Source organism: Heptranchias perlo, unplaced genomic scaffold (assembly GCF_035084215.1).
Source record: "Heptranchias perlo isolate sHepPer1 unplaced genomic scaffold, sHepPer1.hap1 HAP1_SCAFFOLD_56, whole genome shotgun sequence".
In the NCBI taxonomy this organism is placed as follows: Eukaryota; Metazoa; Chordata; class Chondrichthyes; order Hexanchiformes; family Hexanchidae; genus Heptranchias; species Heptranchias perlo.
The window spans coordinates 2,779,774-2,796,410 of NW_027139581.1; the positions used below are offsets into that span (position 1 = coordinate 2,779,774).

The window sequence follows — 16,637 nt, forward strand, 5'->3', positions numbered from 1 at the left end:
GGGACAGTGCAGAGGGAACTTTACACTCCATCTCTCCCGTGCTGTACCTGCCCCGGGAGTGTTTGATGGGACAGTGTCGAGGGAGCTTTACCCTGCATCTAAACTGTGCTGTTCCTGCCCCGGGAGTGTTTAGGACACTGTAGAGGGACCTTGACTCTGCACCAAACCCGTGCTGTACCTTCCCGGGACTGTTTGATGGGACAGTGTGGAGTGAGCTTTGCTCTGTATCTCACCCGTGCTGTAACTGCCCCGGGAGTGTTTGATGGGACAGTGCAGAGGGAGCTTTACTCTGCACATAACCCGTGCAGTCCCTGCCCTGGGAGTGTTTGATGGGACAGTGTGGAGGGAGCTTTACTCTCTATCTAACCCGTGCTGTACCTGCCCTCGGAGTGTTTGATGGGACAGTGTAGAGGGAGCTTTACTCGGTATCTGACCAATGCTGTATCTGCCCTGGGAGTGTTTGATGGGACAGTGTCAAGGGAGCTTTACTCTGGATCTGACCTGTGCTGTCCCTGCACTGGGAGTAATTGGGACAGTGCAGAGGGAGTTTTACTCTGTATCTAATCCGTGCTGTACCTGCCCTGGGAGTGTTTGGGACAGTGTGCAGCAATCAATAACCAATGATTAACACTATTCACCCCTATTTATTAAAATCTGGGATATAGTTTCTGAACAGCTTCATCAACGGAGCCTCTCACTTTTCCTCTCCCTATTCTTCTTCCCAAAATGTATCACTTCACATTTCTCTGCATTAAATTTCATCTGCCATCTATCTGTCCAATTTATTATCCAGTGTCCGTGACACTGAAGTCACTTCCAGTCCTCTTCACAGTTCCCCACACTCCCTATCTTGGTGGCATTTGAATTATCTGGAGATTTTAATCTTGTGCCCTATATACCCGAGCCCAGTTCATTTCCCTGTATTGAGAAGAGCAATGGACCCAACACTGACCCTGGGGGACACCACTGTTTACATCCCTCCAGTCTGAACAATATCCATTATCCGCGACTCTCTGTTTTCTGCCCTTTCCCCAACTTCCTGTCCACGCTGCCCCACTCCCGTCAATTCCGTGAACCTTAATTTTATCAAAAAGCCTCCTGTGCGGCACCTTCTCAAACACCTTCAGACAATCCATCTACACAACACCCACTGAATTCCCTTTATCACCACACTGTGTTATTCCTCAAATAATCCCTGCTGTCTGTCCTGAATTCACCCATTTCACGAACAAATGTTGAAATGTTTGCTCCACCCCACAGGGTTCCATCTGTTTAAAGCCAAACAGAGAGAGGTGGGAGAGGCCCATTGTTGGACAGTGTGAGCTGAGGGGTGGGAGAGGCCCATTGTTGGACAGTGTGAGCTGAGGGGTGGGAGAGGCCCATTGTTGGACAGTGTGAGCTGAGGGGTGGGAGAGGCCCATTGTTGGACAGTGTGAGCTGAGGGGTGGGAGAGGCCCATTGTTGGACAATGTGAGCTGAGGGGTGGGAGAGGCCCATTGTTGGACAGTGTGAGCTGAGCAGGCGCAGGACACGCAGACTTCAGTGAACACCGAGTGCCCCACAGACCCCAATATAAAACAGTGAACATTATCCCCCCAGACCCCAATATAAAACAGCGAACATTATCCCCCCCAGACACCAATATAAAACAGTGAACATTATCCCCCCAGACCCCAATATAAAACAGCGAACATTATCCCCCCCAGACCCCAATATAAAACTGTGAACATTATCCCCCCAGACCCCAATATAAAACAATGAACATTATCCCCCCCAGACCCCAATATAAAACAGTGAACATTATCCCCCCCAGACCCCAATATAAAACAATGAACATTATCCACCCAGACCCCAATATAAAACAGTGAACATTATCCCCCCCAGACCCCAATATAAAACAGTGAACATTATCCCCCCCAGACCCCAATATAAAACAGTGAACATTATCCCCCCCAGACCCCAAGATAAAACAGTGAACATTATCCCCCCAGACCCCAATATAAAACAGTGAACATTATCCCCCCCAGACCCCAATATAAAACAGTGAACATTATCCCCCCCAGACCCCAATATAAAACAGTAAACATTATCCCCCCCAGACCCCAATATAAAACAGTGAACATTATCCCCCCAAACCCCTCCCCCCAGACCCAAATGACGACGGATCAGGGAACGTCTGTAAAGGAAGTTGGAATGGTAACTGGTCAGTGAGCGTCTCTTTGATAGAGAAATCGGGATGTGTCAGTGAATATAAGAAGGAAAAATGGAGATGTTGTGGAAGAGGGGGAGAGAACTTCACGGGGAGGGAGAGAGGGGAACCAGTGAGTGCAGAACTGAACCCAGTCAGAGTCAACACCTTCAGAGGGAGGGAGAGAAAACTCAGATGGAATGAAATATGTTGGGGATGGTGCGATGGGTTTGGATTTCAGCACAGGGAGGAGGGAGAGTGTGTGGGACGGGGATTTACAGTCTGGGGGAATGAGCGGGAAGAATATTCTGTCGAAACTAGAATTGTCTGTTCTGAATTTCTATCCTGTATTTACAGTGAGGACTTTTGTAAACTCCTTTTACAGGGTATTGGAAGGCGAGGATTCACAGACGGGAAAATCAAACCAAACCTCAAGTCAAGGAGAAATGTTTGTCTGTTCTGTCTGTGGGAAAAGATCAAACTTCATTGTGACTGGAAAATCACTGAGTCACACACACCCGAGTGAGAGTGTTCCAGTGCACTGACTGTGGAAAGAGCTTTAACCAGCTACACAGCCTGAAAAAACATCGCACCATTCACAGCGGGGAGAAACCGTCCACGTGTTCTGTGTGTGGACGAGGCTTCAACTGATCGTCCAACCTGGAGAGACACAAGGACACCCAGACCACGGAGAAACCGTGGAAATGTGGGGACTGTGGGAAGGGATTCAATTACCCATCCCAGCTGGAAACTCATCGACGCAGTCACACTGGGGAGAGGCCGTTTATCTGCTCCTCATATGGGAAGGGATTCACTCAGTCATCCACTCTGCTGAGACACCACCGATTTCAAACTGGGGAGAGGCCGTTCACCTGCTCCGTGTGTGGGAAAGGATTCACTTGTTCATCCAGCCTCATTTCACACCAACTTGTTCACAGTGATAAGAGAAATTTTAAATGTTCTGACTGTGAGAAGAGGTTTAAAAGCAGGAATGCTCTCCTGAGACACCAACGTACTCACACTGGGGAGAGGCCGTTTACCTGCTCCGCATGTGGGAAAGGATTCACTCGGTCATCCGCCCTGCTGATTCACCAGCGAGTTCACACTGGGGAGAGGCCGTTCACCTGCGCAGAGTGTGGGAAGGGATTCACTCAGTCATCCGCCCTGCTGATTCACCAGCGAGTTCACACGGGGGAGAGACCGTTCACCTGCTCTGTGTGTGGGAAGGGATTCACTTGTTCATCCAGTCTCATTGAACACTAACCTGTTCACACTGATAAGAGACCTTTTAAATGTTCTGACTGTGGGAAGAGCTTTAAAAGCACAAACGGACTGCTGACACACCAACGCACTCACAATGGGGAGAGACCGTTCACCTGCTCAGAGTGTGGGAAGGGATTCATTAAGTCATACAACCTGCTGATTCACCATCGAGTTCACACGGGGGAGAGACCGTTCACCTGCTCTGTTTGTGGGAAGGGATTCACTCAGTCATCCAACCTGCAGTCACACCAGCGAGTTCACATGTTACCACAGGGGTTGGATTCTGCTGCTGTTCATCACATCCAGGACTGAACCATGTTCATTCTGACAGTTGGGGTTTGTTTCTGATAATAACCGCTATAACTGGGCTGGAGTTTAATATTCTGTATCAGTCTCAAATGAATCAGCTTTCTTTTAAATACAGTGTACCATTGTTTAAAAAGGGAGAAAGGGATAGACTGAGTAATTACAGGCCAGTCAGCCGAACCTCGGTGGTGGGCAAATGATTGGAAACAATTCTGAGGGACAATATTAATCGTCATTTAGAAAGGCACGGATTAATCAAGGACAGTCAGCATGGATTTGTTAAGGGAATGTCGTGTCTGACGAAGTTGATTGACTCTTATGAGGAGGTAACGAGGAGGGTCGATGAGGGCAACGCATTTGATGTAGTATCCATGGATTTTAGCAAGTCTTTTGACAAGGTCCCACATGGCAGACTGGTCAAAAAACTTAAATCCCTTGGGATCAAAGGGAAAGTGGCTCGTCGGATCCAAAATTGGCTCAGTGGCAGGAAGCAAAGGGTGATGGTTGACAGATGTTTTTGCAACTGGAAGGCTGTTTCCAGTGGGGATCCTCAAGGCTCAATATTGGTCCCTTGCTTTTTGTGGTATATATTAATGATTTGCACTTGAATGTGGAGGACTTGATCAAGAAGTTTGCAGATGATACATAAATTGGCCGTGTGGTTGGTAGTGAAGAGGAAAGCTGTAGACTGCAGGAAGATATCAATGGACTGGTCAGGTGGGCAGAAAAGTGGCAAATAGAAATCAATCCAGAGAAGTGTGAGGTAATGCAATTGGGGAGGGCAAACAAGGCAAGCATCTGTCCATGATGGTATTGGTCGGAGTGACCACTGCACAGTCCTTGTGGAGCCAAGTCCCGTCTTCACACTGAGGACACCATCCAACGTGTTGTGTGGCACTGCCATCGTGCTAAATAGGATAGATTCAGAACAGATCTCGCAGCTCAAAACTGGGCATCCGTGAGACGCTGTGGGCCATCAGCAGCAGCAGAATTGGAATCCAACACAATCTGTAACCTCATGGTGTTCATATTCCTCACTCGTATAAACATACGAATTAAGAGCAGGAGTAGGCCATTCGGCCCCTCGAGCCTGATCTGTCATTTGATAAGATCATGGCTGATCTGATTGTGACATCAACCCTCCTTTCCCGTCTACCTACTATAACATTTGACTCCCTTGATAATCAGGAATCTATCCAAATCGGCCTTAAGAATATTCAATGACCCTTCCTCCCCCGCTCTCTGGGGAAGGGAGTTCCACAGACTCACGACCTTCAGGGAAAAAAAAATTCTCCTCATCTCCGTCTTAAATGGGATACCCCCAGTTCTAGTCTCTCCCACAAGGGGAAACATCCTCTCAGCATCTATCCCTTCTATTCCCCTCAGGATCTTATGTGTTTCAATAAGATCACCTCTCATCCTTCTAAACTCCAATGTATACAGGCCCAACTTGTCCAACCTTTCCTCATAAGATAACCCCCTCATCCCAGGAATCAGTCGAGTGAACCTTCTCTGAACCGCCTCCAAAGCAATTATGTCCTTTCTTAAATAAGGAGACCAAAACTGCACACAGTATTCCAGATGTGGTCTCACCAATGCCCTGAACAACTGTAGTAAAACATTTCCACTTTTATATTCCATTCCCCTTGTAGTAAATGGGAACATTCCATTTGCCTTCCTAATCACTTCTTGTACCTGCATACTAACTTTCTGTGATTCATGTACTACGATACCCAGATCCCTCTGTACTTCAGAGTTCTGCAATCTCTCTCCATTTAAATAATATACTGCTTTTCTATTCCTCTTGCCAAAGGAGACAAGTTCACATTTTCCCACATTATACTCCATCTGCCAAATTTTTGCTCACTCACTTAACCTATCGATATCCCTTTATGAACTCCTTATGTCCTCTTCACAACTTACTTTCCTACCTACCTTTGTCTCATTAGCAAATTTAGCAACAATAGATTTGGTCCCTTCATCCAAGTCATTGATATAGATTGTAAATAGTTGAGGCCCAAGCACTGATCCCTGTGGCACTCCACTTGTTACATCTTGCCAACCTGAAAATGACCCATTTATGCCCACTCTCTTTTTCCTGTTAGCTAACCAATCCTTTATCCATGCTAATATGTTACCCCCCACACCATGAGTTCTTATTTTGTGCAGTCACCTTTGATGTGGCACCTTGTCAAAAGCCTTCTGGATTACCAAGTACACCTCATCCACAGGGTCCCCTTTATCCACGTTGCTTGTTACTTCCTCAAAGAACTCTAATAAATTATTCAAACACGATTTCCCTTTCACAAAGCCGTGTTGACTCTGCCTGATTGCATTGAGATTTTCTAAGTGCCCTGCTAGAACCTCCTTAATAATAGATTCTCGCATTTTCCCCATGACAGATGTTAAGCTAACTGGCCTGTAGTTTCCGGCTTTCTGTCTCCCTCTGTCTCCCTCCTTTCTTGAATGGAGGAGTTATATTCACTATATTCCAATCTGATGGGACCCTTCCAGAACCTGGGGAATTTTGGAAAATTAATACCAATGCACCGACTATCTCTGCAGCCACTTCTTTTAATACCCTCGGATAAAGTCCATCAGGACCTGGGAACTTGTCAGCTTTTAGATTTAATATTTTTTCAAGACCCTTTCCCTCTCACGGGTGAAGAGGGGACATTTACCAGACTCCCCACTATTGACCCTCAGTGTCCCTCTCACGGGTGAAGAGGGGACATTTACCAGACTCCCCACTATTGACCCTCAGTGTCCCTCTCACAGGTGAAGAGGGGACATTTACCAGACTCCCCACTATTGACCCTCAGTCTCCCTCTCACGGGTGAAGAGTGGACATTTACCAGACTCCCCACTATTGACCCCCAGTGTCCCTCTCACGGGTGAAGAGGGGACATTTACCAGACTCCCCACTACAGACCCTCAGTGTCCCTCTCACGGGTGAAGAGGGGACATTTACCAGACTCCCCACTATCGACCTCAGTCTCTCACATTGACCTGGTCCTGGAGTCGGACTTCCTGTACCAAGATGGCCGCGCATGCGCCGTGACGCTCCCTCCTCCTGTACCAAGATGGCGGCCGGTCCCCCCAGTAACCCGGGCCTGTCCCCGGGGAGAAGCCTCGCAGCTGCTGCCCGGCTGAAGACACGCGGGACCAGAGGATCCTTTTCGTTCCGTGCGGCCGCACTCCATCTTTGAACGGCCGACGGCGGGTCCTCCTTCCGGTTTATGAATCTCCGGACCGGGCGCTCGCCGACCGTCTTCAGACCTCCGACTCCGTCTTGAGACCGCAGAGAGCCTCTCCCGCGCCTGCGCGCTGAGCTCCGGGGACAGGTAAAGGGCGGGGTCTCCCGCGCGGTGGAGCAGGGGCGGTTCCAACCGTCACTGAAACGTCAGAGCCCGCGGACCCGCCCCCCACTCACACAGTCAGGCCCCGCCCAAACATGGTCAGGCCCCGCCCACACACAGTCAGGCCCCGCCCCCACTTTATTAGTCAGGCCCCGCGCCCACTCGCTGTTTCAGGCCCCGCCCCTCCACACACACAGTCAGGCCCCGCCCCCACAACACAGTCAGGTCCCGCCCTCACACAGAGTCAGGCCCCGCCCACATACAGACAGTCAGGCCCTGCCCCCACAGTCCCCGCACTCACACACAGACTGGCCCCGCCCCCCACACAGCCCCCGCCCACACATGGTCAGGCCCCGCCTCCCATTCGGAGTCAGGCCCCGCCCCCCACACCCGTGAGAGAGATGCTGAGGGTCGATCGTGGGGAGTCTGGTCAATGTCCCCTCTTCACCCGTGAGAGGGACACTGAGGGTCAATAGTGGGGAGTCTGGTAAATGTCCCCTCTTCACCCCGTGAGAGGGACACTGAGGGTCAATAGTGGGGAGTCTGGTAAATGTCCCCTCTTCACCCCGTGAGAGGGACACTGAGGGTCAATAGTGGGGAGTCTGGTAAATGTCCCCTCTTCACCTCGTGAGAGGGACACTGAGGGTCTATAGTGGGGAGTCTGGTAAATGTCCCCTCTTCACCCGTGAGACGGACACTGAGGGTCAATAGTGGGGAGTCTGGTAAATGTCCCCTCTTCACCTGTGAGAGGGACACTGAGGGTCAATAGTGGGGAGTCTGGTAAATGTCCCCTCTTCACCCGTGAGAGGGACACTGAGGGTCAATAGTGGGGAGTCTGGTAAATGTCCCCTCTTCCCCCGTGAGAGGGACACTGAGGGTCAATAGTGGGGAGTCTGGTAAATGTCCCCTCTTCACCCGTGAGAGGGACACTGAGGGTCTGTAATGGGGAGTCTAGTAAATGAGGGGGTTATCTCATGAGGAAATGTTGGACAAGTTGGTCCTGTATACACTGGAGTTTGGAAGAATGAACGATGATTTCATTGAAACAGATAAGATCCTGAGGGGACTAGAAGGGATAGATGCTGAGAGGATGTTTCCCCTTGTGGGAGAGACTGGAACTCGGGGCCACAGTTTAAAAATAAGTGGTCTCCCATTGAAGACGGAGATGAGGAGAATTTTTTTCTCTGAGAGTCGTGAGTCTGTGGAACTCCCTTCCCCAGAGAGCGGTGGAGGCAGGGTCATTGAATATTTTTAAGGCTGAGTTAGATAGATTCCTGATTAACAAGGAGTCAAATGTTATCGTAGGTCGACGGGAAAGTAGGGTTGCGGTCAGAATCAGATCAGCCATGATCTTATCAAATGACAGAGCAGGCTCGAGGGGCCGAATGGCCTACTCCTGCTCTTAATTCATATTTTCGGATGTTCCTACCTTTTGTGCTGTATGCCTCCATTAATAAAGCCCAGGATCCAGTCTGTTTTTTAACGGCCTTCTCAACTTCTCCTGCCACCTTCAAAGATTTGTGTACATACATCCTCAGGTCTCTCTGGTCCTGCACCCCCTGTAAAATGTACTATTTCGTTTATATTTTGCCTCTCCTCATTATTCCTTCCAAACTGTATCACTTCACACTTCTCTGTGTTAAATTTAAGCCACCATGTGTCTGCCCATTTCACCGGTCTGTCTCTGTCCCCCTCACTCTGTTACTATGCTCCATCTGGTTTACCACATTTCCCAGTTTCTTGTCATCTTCAAACTGTGAAATTGTGCCCTGTAAACCCAAGTGCCAACCTCACGGAGACAGGGCCCGCCTGTCCCTTTCATAATGAGTGAGGGGATGTGCTGGAAATGCCTTGATGAAGTTTTCTGGGGTGGGGGAGAGCGAGCAGTCTCTTTATTCTGATCATTGAGGGCGATCTCCATCACCCAGCGGGCCCCGCGGGTGTGAAACCGCTCGATGTGGCGCTGGGCCGCGGGCTCTTGTGTTTCTGTCCATTGGATTGATTCACGCTCCGCCCCGATCCCGCCCGTCGGATCAGTGAAATCTCCAATTAATGACAGTCAATGGCGGCAGGAACTACCCATAACGCCACGCGGGAGTGAATGCGCCCTATCCCGTTTAAAGGGGCCCAGCGCGGAGGCGCGGAGGAGACGCTGCGCTGTCGCCAGTCGGAGCTGCGGGTCCGGATGCAGGTGGACGGGAGCCGGGGGGCCGGGGATTAATAAACCGGGGGAACAGATTTCAAACATCAGTGTGAGTGGAAAATCACCGAGACACACACCCGAGTGAGAGTGTTCCAGTGCACTGAGTGTGGAAAGAGCTTTAACCAGTTGCACAGTCTGAAAAAACATCGCACCATTCACAACGGGGAGAAACCGTCCACGTGTTCTGTGTGTGGACGAGGCTTCAACTGATCGTCCAACCTGGAGAGACACAAGGACACCCGGACCACGGAGAAACCGTGGAAATGTGGGGACTGTGGGAAGGGATTCAATTACCCCTCCCGGCTGGAAACTCATCGACACAGTCACACTGGGGAAAGGCCGTTCACCTGCTCTCTGTGTGGGAAGGGATTCACTGAGTCTTCCACCCGACTGACACACAGCGATTCTACACTGCTGAAAGACCTTTTAAATGCTCTGACTGTGGGAACAGCTTTAAAAACTCTGCCGATCTGATTCCACACCAGCGAGTTCACACTGACGAGAAACCTTTCAGTTGCTCTAAATGTGGGAAGAGGTTCAGGATGTGATCCAACCTCACTGCACACCAGCGAGTTCACACTGGGGAGAGGCTGTTCACCTGCTCCATGTGTGGGATGGGATTCACAACGACATCCCACCTGCGGAGACACCAGCGAGTTCATTTGTGACTGCAGGGGTTGGATTCTGCTGTTGTTGCTGCTGTTAATCACATCCAGGACTGAACCATGTTCATTCTGACAGTTGGGGTTTGTTTCTGCTGATGTTAATGACCCCGATAACTGGGCTGGTGTTTAATATTCTGGATACATGTTCAATAAATCAGCTTTGTTTGAAACACATTGTTGTAGATTTTGGTCTTTCCCACCTGAATGTTTAGCATCACCTGACTGGAGCTCAGAAAGGACAATCTGGGGGGAGGATCGTCCGATGGGAACGGAACTTCAGCCCGGACACAGTACTTCAGGGCCACACAGAGAGGGGCAAACGGCACTTTGGGCTTTCTTCTCTCTCTTCACTGACAGCACAGTCAACGTGTGGGTTAATCTTGAGGCGTGAGAGTAATGTGTCCCAGCCGCTCTCTTCCATGGTCCAGAGCTCCAGGCACGGAACAGAAGGCTCCTTTACAACTGTGTTTAGAGTCAGGAAGAACAACGGGGAATGCTGGAAACATGCTGTAAATCAGAGATTGGTGTAAAACTGTGATCTGTTCCTGACTGAAAGGGAAACGGCAGGTTTAAGTTTCCAGTCTAAAACTGACTGGGAATTATTCTGCAAAGATTGAACCTGTTTGTCTTACAGTCCTGAGTCTACTATATTAAGGCGGGTGTTAAATCATTTAAAATAAACCTGTTTAAAATAAATGGGTTAAAGTTTGCATTAAAATAGCGGAGGGAGGAATTCACACGAGCCTGTTAACGGCTGGTACAATTATCCACCAATCATTTGATCTCCAGATAAAGAAGGACCTGCAGTGTGTTTCCAGATTCCCTGTTTTATTGATGTGAGTGAGTTAGACACCATTAACCCAGTTCGGATCAATATGTTTACAGGAGTTTACAGGAGACCGAGGACAAATATCACCCACAATTGAGGGAGACAAAATCAGCCATCAGAGAAGCTGAGATATGTTTGGTGTTTAAAGAGATGGGACGGGTGCTCTGTGAGCCACTTGCCTGGATCTTCAACAGCTCAATAGAGTCAGGGATTGTTCCCTGAGATTGGAAGGTAACTCACGGAGTTCCCATTCTCAAAAAAGGGAATAAATCCGAGCCAGGGAACAAGAGGCCCGTCAGTGAGACCTCGACCATAGGGAAGATTCTTGAAGGAATCCGAAGAGATTCTGTTTATGATCACGGGGAAAGAGGAGGGGCCGTTAGAGACACTCAACACAGCTTCCAGAAAAGAAGGTCGCGTCTTGGAAATATGCTTGAATTTTTGAAGAAGTTGCTGGGTCAGTGGATGAGGATAATCCGGTTCACATTGTCCATCTCAGGGGTTTTTTGAAGAAGTTGCTGGGTCAGCGGATGAGGATAATCCGGTTCACATTGTCTGTCTCAGGGATGTTTTTTGAAGAAGTTGCTAGGTCAGTGGATGAGGATAATCCGGTTCACATTGTCTTTCTCAGGTGGGTCAAAATCATTTTCTATGGTGGGCCTGATCCGATATCCTGACACTTGGCCTGGGCCACATTCAGCAAAACTTATTAAACTAAAAATAGATCAAGATGAACGATATCGGTCCTCACAGCACACAGAAAAAATGAGGCCTCGAAGTTTCTCTCAGAATGACAGGCCTGAACTCGAGTTGGAAAACACAGTTGGAAAACATTGATCGATTGAACCAGACTGGGCGGGGCCTGAGGTGCGAGGTGGAGAAGGAAAAGTGGCGACCAGTGAACTTCGCTCCCTGTCTGAGGGCCCGGGCACTCGGGATTCTGTATAATTTATTCATTGATTTTGTTTGATGTTTATTGTCCCTCCGGCCCCAACCTCGATGCGATGACGAAATTTCTGTTCACCGTTTCGTACCTTCAATGACGGAGAGATTACCCAGAATCCCCAGCGGCCCAGAAAATGCCCTATCAGTGACTACAGGAGCCCAGTGCGCAGGCGCGGGACTGGTCTGTGCTCTGAGCATGCGCGGTGCGAGTGGTGGCGACGGACTGAGGGAACGGGCGGGTCGGGATCCGATAGGAGACGGTGGGCGCGGGGGAGGAATTGGACCTGGGGGTGGGCAGGGAAGCTTCATAAACACCCGGTGCAGGCCTCAGGCCCCGAATAAGAGCCCACAGGCCCCGTGTTTACACCGCGGTGACAGGCCCGACCGGCGGCCGCCCGGGTGAGCGGGGAACTGGCCGCCATCTTGGTCAGATTTCAGGGATCACGGCGCATGCGCGTCCACCTTGGGGCAAAGTCTGGGCGGGGCTTCAGTGTCACAGTGACCAGAAACAATGAGTGGGCGGGGCTTCAGGGTCCCAGTGACCAGGAACAAATAGTGGGCGGGGCTTCAGGGTCCCAGTGACCAGGAACAAAGAGTGGGCGGGGCTTCAGGGTCCCAGTGACCAGGATCAAAGAGTGGGCGGGGCTTCAGGATCCAAGTGACCAGGAACAATGAGTGGGCGGGGCTTCAGGATCCCAGTGACCGGGAACAAGGAGTGGGCGGGGCTTCACGGTCCCAGTGACCGGGAACAAAGAGTGGGCGGGGCTTCAGGTTCCCTGTGACCGGGAACAAAGAGTGGGCGGGGCTTCAGCGTCCCTGTGACTGGGAACAAGGAGTGGGCGGGGCTTCAGGGTCCCAGTGACCAGCAACAAAGAGTGGGCGGGGCTTCACGTTCCCTGTGACCGGGAACAAAGAGTGGGCGGGGCTTCAGCGTCCCTGTGACTGGGAACAAGGAGTGGGCGAGGCTTCAGGGTCCCAGTGACCAGGAACAAAGAGTGGGCGGGGCTTCAGGGTCCCAGTGACGGTGAACAAAGAGTGGGCGGGGCTTCAGGGTCCCTGTGACTGTGAACAAAGAGTGGGCGGGGCTTCAGGGTCCCTGTGCCTCATTTATTTTCCTCTCACTCTGCTCCCAGGGGGTGGAGAACTGAACCCGACCAGAGTAGAGGGAGGGAGGAAACTGGGAGTGGAGGGAAGAAATGATGGAGATGGTGCGATGGGTTTGGATTTCAGCACAGGGAGGAGGGAGAGTGTGTGGGACGGGGATTTACAGTCTGGGGGAATGAGCGGGAAGAATGTTCCATAGAAACTAGAACTGTCTGTTCTGAATTTCTATCCTGTATTTACAGTGAGGACTTTTGTAAACTCCTTTTACAGGGGATTAGAAGGGGAGGATTTGCAGATGGGAAACTCAAATCAAACATCTCGTCAGGATCTGACAGTCCCTCGATTCATCAGGACCTGAATATCATCGGCCTTTGAATGTGGAAGGAGAAATGTTTGTCTGTTGTGTCTGTGGGAAAAGTTTTCAAACATCAGTGTGAGTGGAAAATCACCGAGACTCTCAGACCCGATTGAGAGTGTTCCAGTGCACTGACTGTGGAAAGAGCTTTAACCAGTTACACAGCCTGAAAAAACATCGCACCATTCACAGCGGGGAGAAACCGTCCACGTGTTCTGTGTGGACGAGGCTTCAACTGATCGTCCAACCTGGAGAGACACAAGGACACCCGGACCACGGAGAAACCATGGAAATGTGGGGACTGTGGGAAGGGATTCAATTACCCATCTAAGCTGGAAACTCATCGAAGCAGTCACACCGGGGAGAGGCCGTTCATCTGCTCCGTGTGTGGGAAGGGATTCACTGATTCATCCACCCTGCTTGCACACGAGCGAGTTCACACTGGGGAGAGACCGTTCACCTGCTCCGTGTGTGGGAAGGGTTTCACTCAGTTATCCCACCAGCTGAGACACCAGCGAGCTCACTCCAGGGAGAGGTCGTTCACCTGCTCCGTGTGTGGGAAAGGATTCACTCAGTCATACAGCCTCAGTGAACACCAACTTGTTCACACTGATAAGAAACCGTTTAAATGTACTAACTGTGAAGAGCTTCAAGAGGACAAGGGACCTGCTGAAACATGAACGCGTTCACACTGGGGAGAGGCCGTTCACCTGCTCCGTGTTTGGAAAGCGATTCACTCTGTCATCCCACTGGCTGAGACAACAGCGAGTTCACCTGTGATGCAGGGGTTGGATTCTGCTGTCATTGCTGCTGTTAATCACATCCAGGACTGAACCATGTTCATTCTGACAATTGGGGTTTGTTTCTGATATTAATAACCCCGAGAACTGGGCTGGAGTTTAATATTCTGGATATATGTACTCCAGAGGGGCTCTGACCGAGGCTCTGTGGAACTGAAGCATAATTTCCTCACCTTTGTATTCCAGCTCTCGAGATAAAGGCCAACATTCCATTAGTCTTTGTGATTAATTTTTGTATCTGGGCACTAGCTTTTAGTGATTTGTGTACATGGACACCCAAATCCCTTTGCTCCTCCACAGTTCCCAGTCTCTCACTTTAAGAAAATACTCCAATGTTTCCTTCTTGTATCCAAAGTGGATGATCTCACACTTCCCCAAACTGAACTCCACCTGCCACAGTTTTGTCCACTCACTTAATCTGTCCCTTTGTAACTTCCTGCTCCCATCCACACAACTTACTGTGTCTCCGAACTTAGTGTCATCTGGAAACTTGGATATAAAACTCTCTCTTCCTTCATCCAAGTTATTGATAAATATGGTGAAAAGCTGAGACCCCAGTCCAGATCCCTGAGGAACACCACTTGTCACATCCCACCAATCAAAGAACGTTCCCTTTATCCCCACTCTCTGTCTCCCACCTCCCAACCCAAGTCACAAGGTCACTTTCAATTTTGTGCACTTTTATTTTTGCGAATAATCTCTCGTGCTGAACCCTATCAAATGCCTTCTGGAAGTCCACACAGACAATGTCCATCGACATTCCCTGTCCAGCCTGTTGGTGACTTCAAAAAACTCATCTTGATTAGTCAGACATGACCCACCCTTCACAAATCCACGCTGACTCTCTTTGATCAGCTCAGACTTGTTCAAGTCCTCAATCATTCTGTCTCTGGTGATAGATTCCAGTAACTTCCCCACTCCTGACGTTAAACTGACAGATCTGTCGTTTCCTTTTCTCTCTCTTCCTCCTTTCTTAAATATTGGAGTGATATTTTCATATCCAAAGGCACAATTCCCGAGTCCAAAGAGCTTTGGGAAACTATGACTAATGTTTCTGTAATTTCCCCACCTGTTTCCTTTAATACCCTGAGGGAAAAACCATCAGGTCCTGGAGATTTCATTCTTTCTTTGGGAACAGATAAATAAATAACGGCAGAGATAATTGATTCATATTTTAATATTAAACATTGATTATCAGATGGGTTTAATTTGTATTCTTTTAGTTACTTTTTATTGCTCACTTTGGTATAATTCACCTGTTTCTTTCTTTTATTGAATCAGTTTTTATTAATTTCCTTTTTATTACTCACTCCTTTCATTGAAACCTCAGATTCCCCAGTCTAAGTTCCCTCGGTTAACTCGAGGTTTTCACCACCACCACTGCAACTGGAAGATCAACTTCAGGTAACTACTGGGGAAATCACATGACGGGGCACCAGGAAATCACACGACGGGGCACCGGGGAGATCACATGACGGGGGACCAGGACATCACATAACGGGGCAACGGTGAGATCACTTGACGGGGTACTGGGGAGATCATAAGAGATAGGAGCAGGAGTAGGCCATTCGGCCCCTCGGGCCTGCTCCACCATTTAATGAGATCATGGCTGATCTGATTTTTACCTCAACTCCACTTTCCCGCCCTTTCCCCGTATCCTTTGACTCCTTTGCTGATCAACAATTTGTCTAACTCAGCCTTGAATGTATTCAATGACTCAGCCTCCACAGCTTTTTGGGGTAAAGAATTCCAAAGAATCACGACCCTGTGGGAGAAGAAATTCCTCCTCATTTCCATCTTAAACGGGCGAACCCTTATTCTCAGACAATGACCCCGAGTTCTAGATTCCCCCATGAGGGGTAACATCCTCTCAGCATCTACCCGATCGAATCCCCTCAGAATCTTATATGTTTCAATAAGATCTCCTCTCATTTTTCTGAACTCCAATGAGTATAGACTCAACCTGTTCAATCTTTCCTCATAAGACAACCCTTCCATACCCGGGATCAACCTCGTGAACCTTCTCTGAACTGCCTCCAATGCAAGTATGTCCTTCCTTAAATAAGGGCACCAGAACTGTACGCAGTACTCCAGGTATGGTCTCACCAGCACCCTGTACAGTTGTAGCATGACTTCCCTGCTTTTATACACCATCCCCCTCGAAATAAAGGCCAATATTCTGTTTGCCTGCTGCACCTGTATGTTGACTTTTTGTGTTTCATGTACAAGGACACCCAGATCCCTCTGTACCCCAGCATTCTGTCGTATTTCTCAATTCAAATAATAGTTTGTTTTTTATTTTTCCTCCCAAAGAGGATGACTTCACATTTTCCCACATTATATTCCATCTGCCAAATTTTTGCCCATTCACTTAACCCGTCAATATCCCTTTGCAGACACTTTGTGTCCTCATCGCAACTTGCTTTTCCACCTATCTTTGTATCATCAGCAAATTTGGCCACAAGAGACTCTGTTCCTTCATCCAAGTCATTGATATATATTGTAAATAGTTGAGGCCCCAGCACTGATCACTGCGGCAACCCACTAGTTACAGATTGCCATTTTGAAAATGACCCTTTTATCCCGACTCTTTGTTTTCTGTTAATTAGCCAATCCTCTA

The 16,637-nt window shown here is 49.2% G+C and overlaps 1 pseudogene; it reads left to right on the forward strand.

The window, feature by feature from the left end:
• The first annotated feature begins 2,154 nt into the window (after positions 1-2,154).
• Positions 2,155-3,787, forward strand: LOC137315745 (zinc finger protein 229-like; annotated as a pseudogene).
• Positions 3,788-16,637: the final 12,850 nt, after the last annotated feature.